Source organism: Pelobates fuscus, chromosome 1, assembly GCF_036172605.1.
Source record: "Pelobates fuscus isolate aPelFus1 chromosome 1, aPelFus1.pri, whole genome shotgun sequence".
Classification (NCBI taxonomy): Eukaryota; Metazoa; Chordata; class Amphibia; order Anura; family Pelobatidae; genus Pelobates; species Pelobates fuscus.
The window spans coordinates 404,319,046-404,338,690 of record NC_086317.1 but is presented as its reverse complement, the minus strand read 5'-3'; the positions used below and the strand labels follow the sequence as shown (position 1 = coordinate 404,338,690).

General features: G+C 36.2%; 1 protein-coding gene across 1 annotated transcript in view; it reads left to right on the top strand.

The window, feature by feature from the left end:
- LOC134596725 (fidgetin-like) overlaps positions 1-19,645 on the top strand; it is a 67,136-nt gene that overhangs the window by 28,351 nt on the left and 19,140 nt on the right. The window lies entirely within an intron of this gene.

Below are 19,645 nucleotides of genomic sequence, written 5' to 3'. Positions count from 1 at the left end.
AATATATTTAGCCATTAGATAACGGGTTTGTTGTATAAGCATATTTTGTTTTAAGCTAGTTTTTTAAGAAAGCGAGCCTTCGTTAATGCTATTTTTTAGATTTACTTTTGCCTTACTACTGTTCATCATAATTTGCATAATTATTTTAGTAGTACTTAATTATCATAACCCGTGTCTATTTTAATTAAGTGCTGACATTGTATAATGGAAGTAAAAGTAGATCTAATAATTAAATCTGCACTGATCCTGCATGCCAAATCTTTCCAGAATGTGTCATCCTCTAACTTTAACAGGGGACATTGCCTCCTTGATTTTAATAGTAATAATCTACCAACTCTTTAGCTTTGGAGAGTCGGTGCCAATAATAGCTAACCTCTGGTATTCCAGATGTTATGGACTATATTTCTCATGATGCACAGTTGGTTGAACGTCATGGGGGAGCATAGTCCTTCGCTGCTGGAGTACCAAAGGTTAGCAAATACTGGCCTATGGCTTTAGCAATTTGTTACATCCGCCTGTGTCCATAGAAGTGTTTAAGAAAGCTTTGACTACAACCATCAGGAAGTGGAAATTTCAGTACAGTGTATGAGATATAGGATTCTCTTGAGTGCCAGAAATGGCACATTTTTTACGGTTTCTTTCTTTAATTTTTCCTCAGTGTCCATATTTTCCCCACACTATTTATTTTTATTTTTATTTTTGTCAAAAGACCATTGTAATCATGCAGGGCGACAATATACCTTTTAGATGTCACAGTATGCCATCGATTTTTGTATCACACCCCATGGCACTGATGTTAATATGGATTGCTAGTTTATCGTATTGAGAGACCTTTTGTAAACCTCGTATCTCCAGTCTAGATGAGCCTGTACCTACTCATTTGAGAAAGGCCCTCTACACTTTGCATGTCTGTCTACATTACTTGTAGTTTTATGTCGTTATGATACAAGAATCATAAGAAAATGGAAAAAAAAAAACATGTCAGTGTCACTTAAACTATGTTTTTGGACTTTGTGTCTGCATTCAATTTGGGATGACCATTTGGCAAACAATCAGAACTAGCAAGTTAGCTAGAAGTTTACATATCTCAGTTAATACTGTAGCAAAATGTGACATGTACAAGCTGCTGATGGAAAGAAAATGGTAGTTTTTCTTCAATTGAAGTGGGTCTTGTTCCAAAGAAACTACATGGTGGAGTTTTCTCAGCCCCCCTTTAAGCAGATGATGGAGCTGAATTTTTTGCACATAATCCCTGTACACAAGATATCTCAGGAGTTCTACTATCGCTTATTTTGTTGGAGGATAATACTATATAATAACACACAAAAAAAAGTATGTGTGATCATTGAATAAGATTAAATAAACCTGAATTATCTATCACTACTGAATGTGGATTCAGAATCCTTTCTTCACCAGTGTGTTTTTTTTTTTTTTTTTTAATGGAATGATGGAAGGCAGATGAGTTTGAAAGGGAAACCATTTGTCTGAAATGGAACATTTAACAAAGCAGTTTAGCTAGTTACTATGGAGGGACCCTTAATGAGTTATTTATAAAGAGCAATTCTGGGGCAAAGTTGTAAACAAGGAGCAATAAACATGACATTCCTCTGGCTTACATAGTAATTGCTCCACTTTTAGAACCTTGCCCCAGAATTACTCTAAATAACTCTGGTTTGTTTAGTGGCACCATTGAGAATTATTCGGAAGGTTACCTCGTTATCTGTAATAACGTTTATGGTCTTTCATGACTTCACAAGGCTCAGGTAAAATTCCCCCAAACAGATTTTGAAGCAAATGGCCTTTAACAGACTTAGGTGAAAGATACATTTGAAACCATTTGTGAAGTTGATAAATTCACTGAATTTGCATAGACCTTCATGATAGCATCATATGATTTATAATTTACAGAACTGAAAAACATAACGTACATTTTTGTTTATTCCAAACACAACAGTGATTATAGAGAAAATCGTATAGATTTGTGATTGCTATGGGTTCACTGTGAACTGAATTGGAAAAGATGGGCATTGCAATTCAGTCTATACATTTTGTTAGTGGCTTATTGTATGCTTATTGGAAACTACTTTTATGCTAGGATTCTATGCTAGGATTTAAAATATACTTTCCTATTAGTATATAGGTTCATCCAGCACAGTGGTTCCCAATTAATTTTTCCAGAGGAACCCTTTGACATAGTGTATCAACATTGTGGAACACCTCCCCTCACACCCCCTCACACAAAACAAAATTACAGATTGCGCCGATGTGTGTCAAGGTGTGTTTATCTGTGCTTGTATGTGCCAGTGTATGTATCTGTGTGTGTGCGTGTGTATATATCTGACACACAGATATATACACACACACACACACACACACACACACTGCACATAGTGGCACACAGATACACACACCTTGACACACAGTGTGCATCTGTGTGTCAATGTGTGTGTATCTGTGTTTGTGCCAGTGTGTATGAATCTGACACATAGGTACACACACTGGTAGATAGTGGCACACAGATACACACACTGACAGATACGCACACCTTGACACAAAGTGTGTGTATGTATCTGTTTGTATGTGCCGGTGTGTGTATCTATGTTTCAAAGTGTGTGTATCTGTGTTTGTATGTGCTGGTGTGTGTCAAGGTGTTTATATCTGTTTGCATGCACCAGTGTGTGTGTGTGTATATATGTATGTATGTGTGTATATATATATATAGTGTGTGTGTGTGTGTGTGTGTATCTGATAAACACCTTGGCGCACAGATAAACACCTTGACACACAGATATACACACACTCTGACACACAAATCTTGACTCACAAATATACACACACTTGCACCCACAGATACACACTGGCACATACACACACTGACCCCCGATTGGGAAACGCTGATCTAGCATGTTCATTCTTAATGTGCCTCTGATAAACAACAGTTACATTACAGACATATTGAAGAGGTCATCTTTAGTCATGAGTTAATAGGGTTAACAATTTTTCAATGTTAAATTGGAAAGCATTGTGCATTCCTACGATAACCCAATCTTCAGTGTGTGTGTGTGTGTGTATATATATATATATATATATATATATATATATATAGTATTATATCACTATCGTGACAGTAAAATGCAAATCAGTTGCTTAGAAATCGGTGAATGTAGATGGAAGTAAAATTGGAAGGTAGATGGGTGAAGAGATATCTATATAAGAGATATATAGATATCTCTTCACCCATCTACCTTCCAATTTTACTTCCATCTACATTCACCGATTTCTAAGCAACTGATTTGCATTTTACTGTCACGATAGTGATATAATACTTTGTTATTGAAGCTCTGAAAACCTTGCACTTTAATCCATGGGTTGACGGGCATTCGAAAAGGTAAAATACTCTCTTAATGTAACCTTAAACTAAATAGTTTGGTGTGGAATGACTATAGTTTTGATTTTCTTCTCAGACTTGTAGAGTACTCATTTATTCGATCTCCATTTTTCGTTGGTGATTCACGGTTTTATCTGTCTGTTGTTCCTTTTTGTAACTGTGTAAATTTCTCAATACATATTCTACGTTCAGTTTATATTAATATTCTTTCCATTGTAATGGAATATTGTTGGTTCATTATCAACATATACGCCCATGTTAATTAGTAAAATGCTGTTGGTTTATTCGTATTGTGCTGTTTGTGTTGGCTATGTATTTTTCACTTACCGGTATCTTTTTTTCATTCACTGAACAGAAATTTAACTTGTTTGTTAATTGTAGGTGGTTTTACTTTTGAGTTAGTGATTTTCAGGCCTAGTTTTTAGAGTTCTGAGAATTGTGATGTGATTCTAATACCAGTTTGGCTTGCTTCTGTCCGTTCCAGTGTCCCAGAGCAGTTGTGTTAATCTCCATTCAAGAGTGTGTGTATGCATGGTAAGAATAACAATTAAAGGATTCTCTGTTTAGATGCTTCTATCAATAATTTTGTCATGGGACAGCTTACTGATCCTCTGTTGCAGGGTTAAAAATGTGATGTCCTATAATATTAGCCAGGCCTTACAAGTTACTCACTACTGTGAAACATATTATGCTTACCAGAGATTAATTTCTACCTGCCAAAGATAAATTTTCACTTGCAAATGGCAAGTGAAAATCTCGAGCCCTGATATATTGTATGTACATACAATAGACCGCTTACTGATTTTATATTGCGCAACATCAGTTTGTATTTAAACGTATAATGTTATTTCTTCAAAAATTTATTCAGATTCTCTAAAAGTAAGCATTGGGTACTGCACATGTTTGAATAAACCTAGCGTATCCGCAGAAGAATTGGGTCTGTGAGCAGGTGTAACTTTGAAAATTACAGCCAGATTGGCTGGGTTCCACTCCATGGAACACACAAGGTGAAACGACACTGCAGGGAAAAGACGATTTGGGGGGGTGGGGGGAACACACCTCTGTGGATTGCTCAATTCAGTTACCAGCATCACGCTTGGAATTTACAATTCTGGCAAATGTAATGTCTGCTTTATGTTTTAAATGTGTTGTGCTTATCTGCATTCCTTTTTAGCTAGTGTACAGGTTCCGTTGGAGTCTGTAGTGTAATGAATTGTACTCTCACTCTCCTTTTAGATAGGGATGACACTTTATCGTCGTCTTGTATTTTAATTGATATGTTTATAGTTACTTTGTTACTCTCTAATAGTGTGTTATCGAGAGTTCGCATGTGGGCAATAAAAATTTTACCTAGATGAAATTGCTGAGATAGTGTGGAGATCCAGCCTCTTGCTGCATATTATTAGCATAATTAATTAGTATGCTTCTTTGCAGAATAGCTGAAACCAGTTTGTCAATTGATACTTCAGAGTTCCAGGGAAGTGGAACAACAGGACATGGGTCCCAAATTTAGAAGGCCGCACGGGACACAGGACACTTGAGATGTATGTATCTGTGTTGACCATAGCATTGTGAGCGTGTATGTAGTGGAAATGACTGTTTGGGGAGGTATGTCTTGATTTTGTTTTGGAAGGTATGTAGCCTTGTTGAGAGCTAAGCACCTGGCACGACTGTGTTAGGAATTGTATAGCGGAATTTACTGTGCTAGGAGGTATGTAACTGTGATTATTAAGTTTGTAGCACAGTTTAGAGATTTTCTAGCTGGCATGACTGTGTTGGGATGCATGTACAACAAAATTAGTGTGGTAATTACTTTAGAACTCAAAAACTCAGCATAATATCAGGGATTCTGGTGCCAAGAGAATCCGCTAATCTTTATCATGCCCACAATAGTAAATAGACAAGTTATCTGCTAAGAACGAAAAATGAACTCTGACCAGCCTTGAGCTTAATGATTGTGCTTATTTCTCCCATCTTGCTCAGCACACATGTCAACAAAAGCAGCGTGTCAATTCTGTGTCTGGAAGGTCTAGGTTACCGGAGTTCAAGCATCGCAGCACGTGTGCTGAAGATTGATAGGGGTGCAGGCGTGGATAGGGCTACCAGAGCAGATTCATTTACCTTGTCCAGTGTAGATTCTACATAGTGGGAGCTAAATGTGCCATTTCAAAAGATATTCTTTTTTTTTTTTTTTTTTTTTTTACTTAGAAAATGAAACGTTGAAGTTTGGATAAAGCGTTTTTATTGAAATTGAATGTATCACATTTTAAGTCTACAGGTGGTGTTTAGTAAAATGCTGCATTGGATTTTTAAAGGGTCTTAATTAGCTGTTTTATAGTCATAGGTTGTGTGGATTACATTGTTTTACCAGCATGGCACTTACATAGTCCATATCATAGTGTGCCAGTTACTTTGTTATTATGTTCAGACCAATATATATTTTACTTCTTTTTAGGGACAAACAAACATTTCTTTTTTTTGGGGGGGGGGGGAGGGGAGATTGACTCCCGTCATTTAAACACATTTTATTTTTAATAACACATAGATATATATTGGCAGCTTACCACCTGTTGTGGTGTTTTAATTTATGTATGTGATCCCTCATATTAAAATAACAATTAATAAAAAAAAGCCACATATATATTTTTCAACATTTTTGGAACTATTTGCTTTGACCAGCATTGAAATAGAAAATTAATTTTACATTAAATTAAAGGTTGTTTGGAACAGAAAGTGAAAAACATCATGTTATTGACTGAGGACAAAAATGGAATTGGGGGCACACCCGGAACATGCATTTCGCAGGAACGGTGTTGCCCTAGTGACCAAAATGTATACATCATTTATTGTGTTGTCCGAGGAGTCCATTCACAAAACACCAACATTTAATTGAGCTAACACTCTGAGGAACTCAGGAGAGCATGCTTTAGACTCTCAGAATGTTTCCTGTTCCGGTGTAATTCTTGTTTCCCATGGCACTTGGAAAAAATGTGAGGCCATTGGCTCCAATTTAGGATCAGTAGGCACTCTTGGGGGAAATCTTACTGAAACACGTCAACCTCAAGTATACATTCATGGAAGCATTTACTGTGGTTTTTCTTAATGAAATTACTGGTGTACAAGGGCGTGGGAGAACCTGGACCGTTTTCAGAGATTCGAAGAGGGATTTCCTTAATTGCTCATGCATTCCGAATTACCTGCAGATGAACATATGTGCACAACCCAGTTTATATCAAGTTTTCCAAGTATGTTCTTTTTTTTTTTTTTTTCTTCTCAATACTTGACAGAGTTGGCAACATGCCCATGCTGGTGCCAGAAAGATACGTGTAGCAACATCAACAACAGAGGGAGAGATGGAGAATATTTATCACATATTGGTTGGTGAAACAAAATGCTATTTGTTCCTTTATATTCTTTCCATATAGATCTTCGTTCGTTAAACCGTTATATTGGCAATTGAAAGCCAACCAAAAGTTATTGTGCTTTTATGGACATAGGCACGTAAGCATTTTTTTAATAAAAAACTAAGCAAGGCTGTTACTTAATAAAATGGTATCAAATAATAACATTATTTAAGGATCAGATTATTAAATGTCAGGGTCTGTACCTGCATGTTTTTTACTGGCTTATACAGGCCTGTAATTAGTCCAATATGTGCATTTTTCAAAAATGAATAGGAAAGGGCACATTCCATCATTGTCAAGACAAAGCTAGCATTTGGCCCAACAGTTCCCCACCACCTCCCCCCACCCATACAGGACATATATATATTACAAATGTGTAGACCCCAGAGAGTATGAAAACATGAGAAATGCTTTTTCTCAGAGTTATTAATATTAGTAATGATTACCTGGAGATCAAGAGTCCATTTGTTTCTAAAAGTATGATTAGAATCTTGTACCACTTCTTCGTAAATCTGAAAATTTACCAAGTTCCATGTGTTTGACATATGTACATTGTGTTATATACATTTGGCATACGTCGTGCATTATCTGTGTTTGTGGTGGGAGTTTAGCACTATATAAAGTACATTTTGACTTAAAAGACCACTATAGGCACCCAGACCACTTCAGCTTAATGAAGTGGTCTGGGTGCCAGGTCCATCTAGGTTTAACCCTTTTTGCTGTAAACATAGCAGTTTCAGAGGTTAATCCAGCCTCTAGTGGCTGTCCACAGTGAGAAGACGCCAGCGTCCATAGGAAAGCATTGAGAATGCTTTCCTATGAGACTGGCTGAATGCGCGCGCGGCTCTTGCCGCGCATGCGCATTCAGCCAGGGATGTCAGAAGAAGGAGGAGAGTCCCGAGTTTGTTTTCCTCGCACTATAGTGGTCCTTTAAGATTTTGTTACAAAAGCTGAGTTTTATGGACAAAATTACTAGAGACTGTGTAGTGAAACAAAGACTGTCAAGGCGAGGTACAAAGGACAACATTCCACAGTCAAGGTCTATAATAGTCCAGGGGTCTGGGCAGGTTATTATAAATTGGCTTTATAATTGGATACAAAAGGCAAGAGTCTGGTTAATGTGATTCAATGGATTTAGGACATTAAAGGAAATCAGCAAGGACATTAGAGATGGATGCTCTAAAGTTCTTAAATAATCAGTAACTTTGGGTAACCATCAATGGATTTCATAGAATGTTTTGTCATCATCGCATACATTCTGGGTATAAGTGCATCTCTGGTGTATGCAAGTAGTTGGTGTATGTGTAAACATATTGAAATACACATACCAATACATACATACAAACCCACTATAACTTACAGTGATGAATGGGGAAAAAATGAGCAAAATCATAAACAACAAAACTTTACATTCAGCACTTTAGATTTCAATTGTAACTTTTTCATTTTTTACAGTGTTCTAATGATTATTCAGAGCTTTAAAACCAAAACGTAGGTTTAAAGATTGTAGGTTGTAGGTTTGAACTACAAGGAACACTGCTGTAAGTCCCAATCGTTGTTCACCCTGCAGCAGTTCTGTCTTGCCCTGTCGTATAGTGTGAGTGTGCAGGAGCCTGTTGCCTCTGGATCTCGCACATCTGATCAGATATGCTACTCATTCTGTCATGCTGTATTTGTAGTTATGCAGATATTACATTTTTAGGAAATATTTTCAATTTCTGATTTTATATCCCAACTTCTACACGAGCAGAACCCATTAAGGAGCACTTTAATCTCAAAAGATGTCTTATTAAATCTGGACTTCCTCTATAAAAAGAAGTGTGTGCAACTGGAGTGGGAATAGTTGTTGCCAGCATCAGAGACCCTCACTACATATTTGGTTATAACAGAACCTTTTAGTGTATTTTTTTTTACCCTGTAGTTTTCAATACCTAGAAGTGATACAGATTTCATAATAGACCTAATTTGCTTCTGATCTCGATCTCTCTATCCGACTATAACCACACCATCATTATTAAAATGTATTATTAATCAGTAGCGGAGTTACAGATGTCTGTATAGTGCCATTCATTGCAGATGGTTGAATTGCAATAACGTATGCCCTTTTCCCCCAAATATGTATTCTTAAAAGCAGTGTCAAATTACTTATTTTGTCAGGACAAAAGACTAAGAAAAATTCATTTCAAATAATTAGGATATTTGGCATTCCACGTGGAGAGTCTGAACATGTGGCCTTCGTCTTGTGCATGTTGATAGCTTAATTGTTCTAAACCGGCTGTGCTCTCACTAATATGCACCATTGCACACAACAAGGGACATTTTATTGTATTGATGGAGACTATGTAACTGCATTATGACCTTGGTACTGGCGTGTATTTTCTATTTAACAAAGAACCTTCTTGGAGATCAATTCATTTGTAAAGTCTTCTCATCAAAGCAATGCAGCATTTGAAATGAAAGGATCCCTATTTAGTGTAACCTTGAAAGCATATTTTGCACTGTTTTGGATTCCTATCTGATTTAGCAGTTTATTCAAAAAGCCACAATACTGCCACTTCAGCCTCCATAATATTATAAATGTATTGCTTTACATGTTCACCTTTTGGATACATTTACAATAGGTTTCTTACTCCTCTGCAGGAGGTTATTTTTCCAATGCGAACGTGAAACAAACATCTTAACACTGTGCAGTCACCATGGAAACTATTGGAATGTCCCGGATTATATACACTTCTTTTAAAATGTTACCCAGAATTTTATGATTTTAAGATGTTCTTATTACGCTTTATGGCAGAATAGTCAAATCTGAGATATTTGTACAACGTACGGTAATACCTAACTAAAAGTTAGCTATAGTTTATATATGTTTTCACTTTTGTAATTTTAAAGGAATTTAATTTACGTTGTATGCATGGTTCTCCTGGCACATCTACACATTACCATGCCAATCAAGTTTTATTTAACCCCCATAGTATGACATTCCGGCAGGCCAAGCATCAGTGCCTGGGGCATAATGGTGAAGTTATGTTGTCCTGATTTTAATATTCTTATTTATTTTTATACTTACACTACACTACTTATACTAGTAAACTCTTTAATATAATTTGCTTAGGTGCGATAATTATGAACAGTTCTTGTTTTGTTGGGTTATTTTATTTGGGGGGAAAAAGTTTTCCTTTGTCTTTTTTTTCCCTCCCATTTGTAATTATGTTGGTGATTTATCGTATATATCTACACCATTCTGATACTTACTCTTGGAAGTAATTCTTATTTATTTATTCTGTTTGAATTAATCCCTTAGAATCTCAGACTTAATGCATTAATAGAAGCACATTCAATTATCAAACCGTTAATCTGGCTAGTTTTTCACCCTTATTACATTATAGTGCAGTAAGGCATTGAAACATATTAAAACTATATTTCCATCCTAACATAGCATAATATTATTGAATGTAGGGTTTTATTCACTAAATAAGCAAATGCAACCTGGTTTGCAAATTCTAGGTGTCAGGATTACTAGTTGATCCAGCACGTAGAATTGTGTCACACAGATGACTAATAGGTAACGTATTACCGGGCCTTAGAATGGCCGGACTTAACGTACCAAAGAATAGTCAGGATACTTGCCGAGGTCAGGGGATACAGAAAGAGACACAACGATAAGAGAAAGCCGGAAGTCAAAATCAAAGCCAAAGTCAAAAACCAGAAGAAACTTGAATCAGGAACGCGCTCTCGGACAACCACAAGGGAAACCACGACAGGGCACTGAGCAGGATGAACTGCTCAGCATTAACCCTAATGCATAATTGCTGCTCAGCATTAACCCTTCTGTGGATTAGGTTGCTGCTCGGCACAACTTTTCCTGTGTGGACAGCAAATGCCATTAACCACATTTTTATAAGCGGATGAATACGTGACACTAGGCAATAAAGAAAATTGGAAAAAGATTCTCTAACTAATGCTTCAACTTGTGTGTTTGTCCAGTAATTTCCAGTTTCTTTGTCAATTCTTCACAATTGCCATTATAATGAATACGTCCTCAGTGACTTATCTTAAATTGTCACTGTACCATCATAACACATTAAAAACTATATATACAAGATTCTGGTTAACTGCTCTGGAACACTTGGTTCCAAAACCATTGATAATGATAATATATGCCAACTATCTCTTGGTAGTCCAGGGAAGTGAGCTTGATATGGTTCCTGAGTAGTTGCTTCCACTCTGTAAAACAGTTATATCATCAAATGGTAATTAAAACTAAATATTGAGCAGACTGTTTAGACTCAGAATATATTTACTTTCAGATAAGATAACTACTTAATGCCGGACGAAAGTAGTTTTTAAGCCATGTGCTAGTTTTAATAGCCATTTTATCAAACTAGTGGTACGCTGAATATTTGATGGTCTCTGGACTTTTCGAACCTGTAAGAGTTTAGCTGCTTGATATACTCATCATCTTTATATTGAATAGTTTTACATTATGTGCTGTGAAACCTTTAAACATTTGATTATCTAAATTAGTATCATACTCATAGAATTCCTAGAAACTAGATGTTCCATGTCCTAACTGGGAAATGATGCAACTCCTGATACTTTTACGGATAAATCTTGTTATGGTCCATGCTTCAATATGTCAACCTTCATGGGGTTTATGTCTGCTTTTCAACACAACTTGCGCTCTCTCACGGACATGGCGGTCTACTTGAGCGGACAAAGAGAAGCTCCATTACTGGCAATCCATTAAAAACAGTCGTGGGGAATACATAGCTGCTCATATGTTTGAGGAACAAGTTATATCAAACTAAGAATGTTGTATTTATTTGTAGATGTTGCTAACCTTTTTGTAAAAAGTTAGTCAGAATTAGTTCATATTATGATAAATCTTTCACAGGTCTCTTCCATTTCTGATCTGTCGAGTAACCCAGTTTATTAATAAGACTGCTGCCTTCTGGCCTTGTCTTGGAATCTTTATAATCCTTTTTGGTGTATTTAGGGAAAAATATCACCATAGTCTGTCTTGATCATAGATTAGTTGAAAAGAACTTTGCATTTCAGGGTGATGAAGTCATGGAGGGTAGGATGATAAACTCGTGGCTGTTCAAGGTCACCGAATTTCGTGAAATGTTTCAGGGACATATACACACTGGACCTAGCTCAGGACCTAGCTCTATGATACATGACGCTAATAGCAAAACTGTTTACTTTAATGTCCCCAATTCCCCGAAGGCACTTTGCTAGTGAGAAAATCATAGTGGGCATTAGACAAATGATGCAATATAGGTAGTACACATGTTCTGTACAGTCATCTGTAATTTAAGAAGATAGGAAAAAACACGGTATTGCTCCAGTGTTGGTTAGTAATAATGAAGGTATAATCTCAGAAACACATCACATTGTTTAAGGCTTCTTAAATGGTAATACAGTGAGTCAATACCCTAATCATTCATCATAGGGAAGAATGAATTATAATGACTGGAGGAGGTCAATAATAAGAGGCAGTCATGTAAAGGATGATTAGATCTGGAGGAAGGCAGTATAACCAGGCTGACTTCTTTCCTTATAAAATGATATACTAGGAGTATAACCGATAGAGAATCACACACTTTACCTTCTCGTACAAGGCACAGGCAATACAGAAATACTGAAAACCCACACAGACAATTGAAATAAGGATTTATAGTTTTATTACATGGAGCTATTAATTGGATCTAGAAAACTGCGGCAACTCCCAGAACAATTACCCGACCGACTGATAATTTTATTTAAGGGAAATTCAGCATTAACATGAAACTGCTTTTGAAGGACAGAGATCTCGTCTAATCGACTCTTCAATGTAAGGGTCATGCACAGTATTGTGAATATAACTTGTCAAACTGAGCGAGATGTATCAAGCCTTTTCTAAACATTAAGCATTGCCCATGAAAATGTATGTTTACCTTTGCGTCTGTTTGATATGTCTAACGAAGTCTGAGTAGAAATTTGCATGAGATTATAAAGGGCACAAATTTTATTTTTATTTATTTTAGTGTGCAACATTTTCCACAGTGTACTGATAACACCGGTTAAACTGCAAGAATGTGATCTGAAAAATTATACATATTTTCTATATTGTTTGCAGCAAAATCTTAATTAAGATTTTTTTTTTTACCTTTCAGAGAGTCTTGGTGACTCAACAAACAGATCTAAATCTATCCTTAGGCAATTTGTCTCTGTGAAGGACACGTAAACATATAGCTAGTCTGCAAGCTAATAATGGTTGTAATTACTACTACCCAGAATAAATGGCCTAAGACCTAAGTAAGTAAATCAAAATGGAAAACTGTGTGTTCTTAAAATATGCAAATTTCATATTTTCTTTAAATGTAATCGCAGTTAGACAATCTAAATAAAAAGGATGAGAAACAGATGATAAAAAGACAAACATCACCTACTGTGAGTATAACTACTTGAGGGCAAAAAGTCATATGTCCAAAAAAATATAGAAAGACTTCCGATAAAAATTTCTAAGATCAAGCTGCGATAATTTGCTAGCTACCCTTTGGGTTAGGAGCTAAACAAATATCAAAATAAATAAAATCCTGTGGCAAAGTGTATTTGGTTGTGGGGACCAATGTTTTTTTTATTTAAGTTTTGCAAGTAGAGATAAATATCCCATTCACTTAGTTTATTAAACTGATTTACCACTTACTTTTTGTTTTATGGCCCTGGCACAGAATAGATGCATATTTCTGGTTGAAAGCTGAGCTTAGAGCAGTGCCTACATTTTGACAAGATGGCAGTAGTGGGGAATCAAATCAAGGTCAAAAGAGTGCGGAATACACAAGCCAGTGGATAATCACATTTTAGACCCACTATTTTGTCTATTCGGAATACATTCAACAAATAATAACTGTATGCAACATTTTTGAGACATGTATTGATCTAGAATATTTGGGACCATGCGGAGCAATGCATACCTTATTTTTATCTTTCCGTTTTGCAAAATACTGTAACTGCTAATTTACAAATCATAGTTTCATCCTTCCTGATATGTCTTATTGCCTATCTGAATGTTTGATAGTGCAGCAGTTCTAACAGAGAATAAATAGAGCCCTGCAAATGAGAGCGACAAGGACAGGGGAATATGTAGCTCTGCCCTGGCTTTAAGCTGCATTCTCTTGCTTGACCGGTCCAGCATGCCTAAACATGTATTATCCTAGATTTGTTGCATTACCCAGATTTAGCTATTTGTTACCCACAAGTACATTGTACACATTTTAAGTGTACATTATTCTGGCTAAATTCCTGGAATGTTAGAATTGTACTTTCTTATCCATTCTTCAATATGATTGCTGCTGTGGAAACCGCAGCAATATTTGTCATTTGTGTATCTATGCCTTTGACTGAAAAGGTATTACAAGATACTAATTTAATCCGTTATTTTACATTTACCTTTGATTGGAATAGAAAGAAAATGTAGTCTATGTATTAGCTGGCAATTTTATTAGCCCTGTGTATGGATTATAAATGTTGTTTTTTTACAATAGAATGCAATGTTATTTTGCATGACATGAATGTTAATGCTCTAAAAGTTACACTATAATAAATAGATATAAGAGCCTCTGGGAAATTAATTGTATGTTGATTTGAGCCTTTGCATAAGAAATTGTACAATTGTATTTTATACAAAGTCTTTAGCAACAGAAGTAAATAATATTTGAGATGCATGTGACAATTTTCTATTTCTTGTCCTTTCCATACCATAAAATGCAGGACTCTGGCTCCAAGCAGATATTTCCATTTGTTGGTGTAATAGAGTACTGTAAGGGTCACAAAGCAGAGAATTTAGAAGCCTCTCTGTGGAAGTACTAGAGGAATTTACCATATGTTATGTACATATTCCACATTCCAGTTATACTTGTTTCCTAAATGTAGTACATTCCTCACCCCTTTCTCATTGATTTTTTTACTGCCCTGTCACAGTGTAGTAGTGAAGTTACGAGCAGCTAATCCCTGGATAGGGTCCATAAGGCCCCCGTTGACGGTTGAGCTTCATTCCTATGGTGTATCATTGAAATACCACATTGGAACTCGAATGAGAAAGCTTGGAATGCCCTGCTACAGAATTCAGACCATGACTAAGAAAGCAAGGGATCAATAGTTAGTCTACCATAACATACAGCGCACTAACATATTATAAAAATACATATGTTAATTATCGAAAGCCTGCAAAAAATTGAATGTGTGGAAGAGGGGGGAGGGTTTGGTCCTCTGCCAAAAAAATATTTTTACTCCAGTCATGGTTTAAAAATGGCTGTAGATTGTCAACGGAATATTTAGTGTCCTTCTCGTAGAACACTTCTTAGCAGCTGAGTTACAAACACTAGAGAACTGAAAGTCTAGTTCTGTGAAGTTAATGTATTTGCAGTTTCCCTTATGCCCAACCAATTGGATATCAAAACAAATCTTGGATGGAAGTTAAAATGGTGATACATATCATATTTCCTTCTGGAGAGTAAAGTCTCATCTTGGAGCGGAATATATCATGATTTGTACACAATTCTATGAATAGATTTAAATTGTTGGTGTCTGCACTCGACTGCCGTCACTATATCACAATATATTAATGAATAAAACGGCTCTTTCAAGGGATTGATTTACTAGTGCATCATATTGTCACTACAACTAAAGAGCTTGTTTGTGATTGCAGAACAAGTGTCTTTATTTTTTTATTTTTTTTATACATTCCAAGCTGAAATCTTACAGATTCTTAGTTTTACAAAAATTACATGTCAGTCAAAGGTTTCCTTAGACTAAATCTACAGATCTCTCAAGCTAAAGATACATTCAGTGAGTTCTGGTCCACTTACAACTGAGGATTTATTTTGTCAATGTCTGTCTGCCTATCAACATGGTGTTTGGGTACTAAGTAAGGCTATGCATTATTGGAAATATATTTCACAAATATATATATATATATATATATATATATATATATATATATATATATATATATATATATAGCTCAGAGGCGTAACTAGAAACCACAGAGCCCCGGTGTGAAAATTGCCCCCGGGGGCAGTTACTTCCTCCCAGCCTCTGACCTCATCAGAGGGGGCCCGGTCGCGCTGTTAAAGCACTGACCGTGCCCTCTGGAAATACATAGCATCAGGTGGCCCTAACAGCAATGACCACACGATGTGCCCCTTCAATGCGTTTCTTAGCGGACGGGTCCCGCCACTGGAAGTGCTAATGCTATATAATATTTTCCAAGTAAGACTTCTATAGAGCATATTTTAGAACTATTTTTTGGCAGGTTTGAGAAGAACATTCAATTTTTTGCCCATTCTACACTGCTACAGAACATTTTGGAGATCTAATTGTAAAATAACAATTTAAATTTATTTTTTGCTCGATATCCTTGTGCTATATAAAAGTACTCTATTTATGGAGTGGTGAAATAAAATGTACTATGATGCCCTATTTTAAAGTGAGTAGATAATGTCCCAGAGACAAAATACTTCTAGATAACCTTAGAAGGAAAAGCGTGTGACCTTGTGTAGTTGTGTAGAACAGGAACTACTTGTGATAGGGAAATCTTCTATTTTACTTTAACAAGTCCCTCCTATTCTAAAACCCCAATGGGATCTGTAATGTTGTGAAGAAAATGTTTTGATATGTATTTACAGCAAATTAAATGCACAAGGATTGCAACATAGCAAAGGCAAAGTCTACCTTTTTATTATGTCTAAGCCCCTTTTGGATATTACTGTCTGTGACCAAGTCTGCAGATATGGTATCTGTTGCTATTCCCAAATTGTTTACTATGTTTTAGGTGTTTATGTACGCACATTGCTACTAGTGTCAGAGGATCTGCAGGCTAAACTCACCACTCCCAGTTACATATCACTTAGAATTACTGTGAGTCTACTTTAAACATTCTTTTCTCCAAAAGCCTTTTAATTACGCTCACCATCACATAATCAACCACTAAGTTCTTTACCACCCAGATGCACACCGCTGTTCTTCAGCCCTCTACGTGTGCGTGTTTGGGAAGATCTATGTTCATCCAGTGTGGGAGAACAAAGAATGGTGCCCGGAACTGTATAGCCTGACTAATTCTCAGTGCAGATATCTTATCCTTGCATATATTGCATGTAATGGCATGACAGCACAGGCAACACATGTCTACAACAACAAAAACGAGCATGGTGGCACATTGCCAGCACTCCTAGTGACTTGTGAGCTTGGTGGCCTCTATACAGTATAGATAGGGTCTGGTAAACTTCAGTTTTTTTAATTTATGTACGTCTTTGAAGTTAAGATACACATGGTTTTTAAGAAAGATATTAACCGCTATAGGAAATGCTATAATTTATAAGAGTTTTACTGACGGTATGGAAATCAATCGGGACTTTGGTGTTCTTTAAAACATACAGTCAAATAAAGCAAAATGGAAGAGAGTTTGAAAACTTCTTGTCACATTAAACCAATTAGTCATGTCTCTGTCATAGTTACTAAGATGGTGCTTCTTCTAAGCATGATTGCAGACTAATTTGGCACTGTGACACGGATCCCATGGTATATTGCATTTATGGATGTTCTTTGATGCGTTGACTCAGCATTGAGTTCTCTTTTGAGAGACGACGTTAGACACCCTGCATGTACTCTGTCAAAGAGAACAGATGGAGGATGTTCAGCTGTCTGCAATCATCCCTGATGCATATTCATATTCTCTTAGCTGGACTGTGGCTCTGGCTCCTGAAACCGCACAGATGGGGAACTGGCCTGTTGGTCAGTCTCTATTTCCTGGTGATGTCCAGCTGCTCAGTGTTTGATATATAGCTGGACAGAGTGGACATACCATTATTTGAGTTTAGTGTATGGCCATGGGAATAGAGGTCTCTGTGAGCGCCTTGCCATGGGAATAGAGGTCTGTAGGGGGGATGGTTACAAGGCTTTTTCTTTCCATCTATGTGTTTGTACATTAACTGAGCTTTGATTTTTAATCAATCATCCTCATTTATCAAGATACATCTTTGCTGGAAGGAAAGAGGCAGAAAGGCCATCCTGTTTTAAACTTATATTAGTCCCCCTTCCTCTTTATTTGTGGCAGGGAACACTCTAAATTACTGAAAATATCCGTATACATATCGATTTTAATTTGACGTGTAAGCAATAGAATTGCAGATGAGTCCAATTGGGAAACGAATACCATAGAAGGGTTCTGGAGATGTCCTAACACTTGTTTCCAGAACCGCAAGACAGCATTATTTTGTTTACATGCTTCACCATTATATAGTCTATATATGAATGTTTTACCATATGTGATATTTTATGAGTAGGCTTGGTGTAATTCTATTGCTGGGATTAATGTTTAGTGACTGCGTTGTATTGAGGTAGGGTAGGTAAAGGATAATAGTGTATCGTTATGGTTGTGTAGGGATTAAAAGGTGGACTTGCGATTAATTATTTATAGTCCTAGACAGCAGCTATTTCAGCTTCCATCGTTAAAATATAATTATCTGCCGCTTGGAGGTGTAGAACGCTCTTATTTCAGGCAGAATGGGTTTGATCCATGCATTAATCCCTGTATTTTACAAGGAGTAATTACATGCAGTATTTGATTCTATGTATGCAGTATTGGATTCTAAAGCATGATCTGCTCATTAAGGTAATATTTATATGCTTTAATTATATTGGGCTTTTTTATTCATATATATTTATAATCATAATTGTAATTCCTCTTTGGTAGATATCCACGTGCTAAATACGTGTTCTACAACACAGGAGCAGTTAGATAAACTCTTCTATATCTGCCCTTTCTCTAGAATGACTAGATAATTTCGGGCAAGACAAAATAGTTCAAGATACCCTACAAGGAAAAGCAGATGACCTTGAAAAAAGTGCAAATTTGTTCTTTCAGCTGGAACTGCAAATGCTACTGAGTTGGTGAGCTATATTATTTGTCTCGTAAAAAATGAACTGTTCTATAACCATGTTGAAGATCTCTAACATTATAGAAGTACTCCTAATCACTGGTAAATATTTCCGTTACATTAATTTCAATCTGAGAAAGGAATTGCAGCAACTCAAATAAAGGTTGGTCAGCAGGCACATAATACATACATACTGTCGGTCAGTAAATTGCTGACGATCTAAAATTGCTTAACACATTCTCAAAAAAATCTAACAATTTAACAATAATATTTGTGGCTGTAGGCTTTATTTTAATGCTTTTTCATGGAGCTGTGTTTGAATACATCAGATATCCATACCTCCCAACTAGGCATGATTCCAGGGAAACTCAGTTTGCTGGTAACGTAGTTTTTTTTTTTTTCTTTCTTGGTACCCAACTGTTGGTATGTTCTGATTGTGATCCAAAATCCAGACTTCTACGTAGGGAGGTTTGTAAATCTGCATGCTTGTGTTTACAGGTTAACAAATAAATCTTACAAGCATGCTATGAAAGTAGTAGTCTTTACTTTTTATCACAGAATAATCCCATCCAATCCAAGTGAATTCAATGTTATTGTGTTTGCACATTTTTCTGCCATAACATTCAACCTACATAATTAGTAAATTTTTTCTTCTGTTCGAGCAACTTTGAAATCAAAGGAATATGTTCATGGCTTACGAAGCATTAATTGTTGCATTATGGAATAATTTACTTCGTACCTTTCTGTTATCCTAAATTATCACCCAAATCCCCCAGTTCATCTTTTTTTAATAGAGAGTGCAACACAGAGTTTCAACAGCACTGTAACTTATTGACATGTCTTTAAACTGCTGTGTTTGTGTTTTATAAACTTGTTTTTGTAATCAGAACACTTTGTTCTTTAGGTTATTCAGTTATACGAATGGATATCAG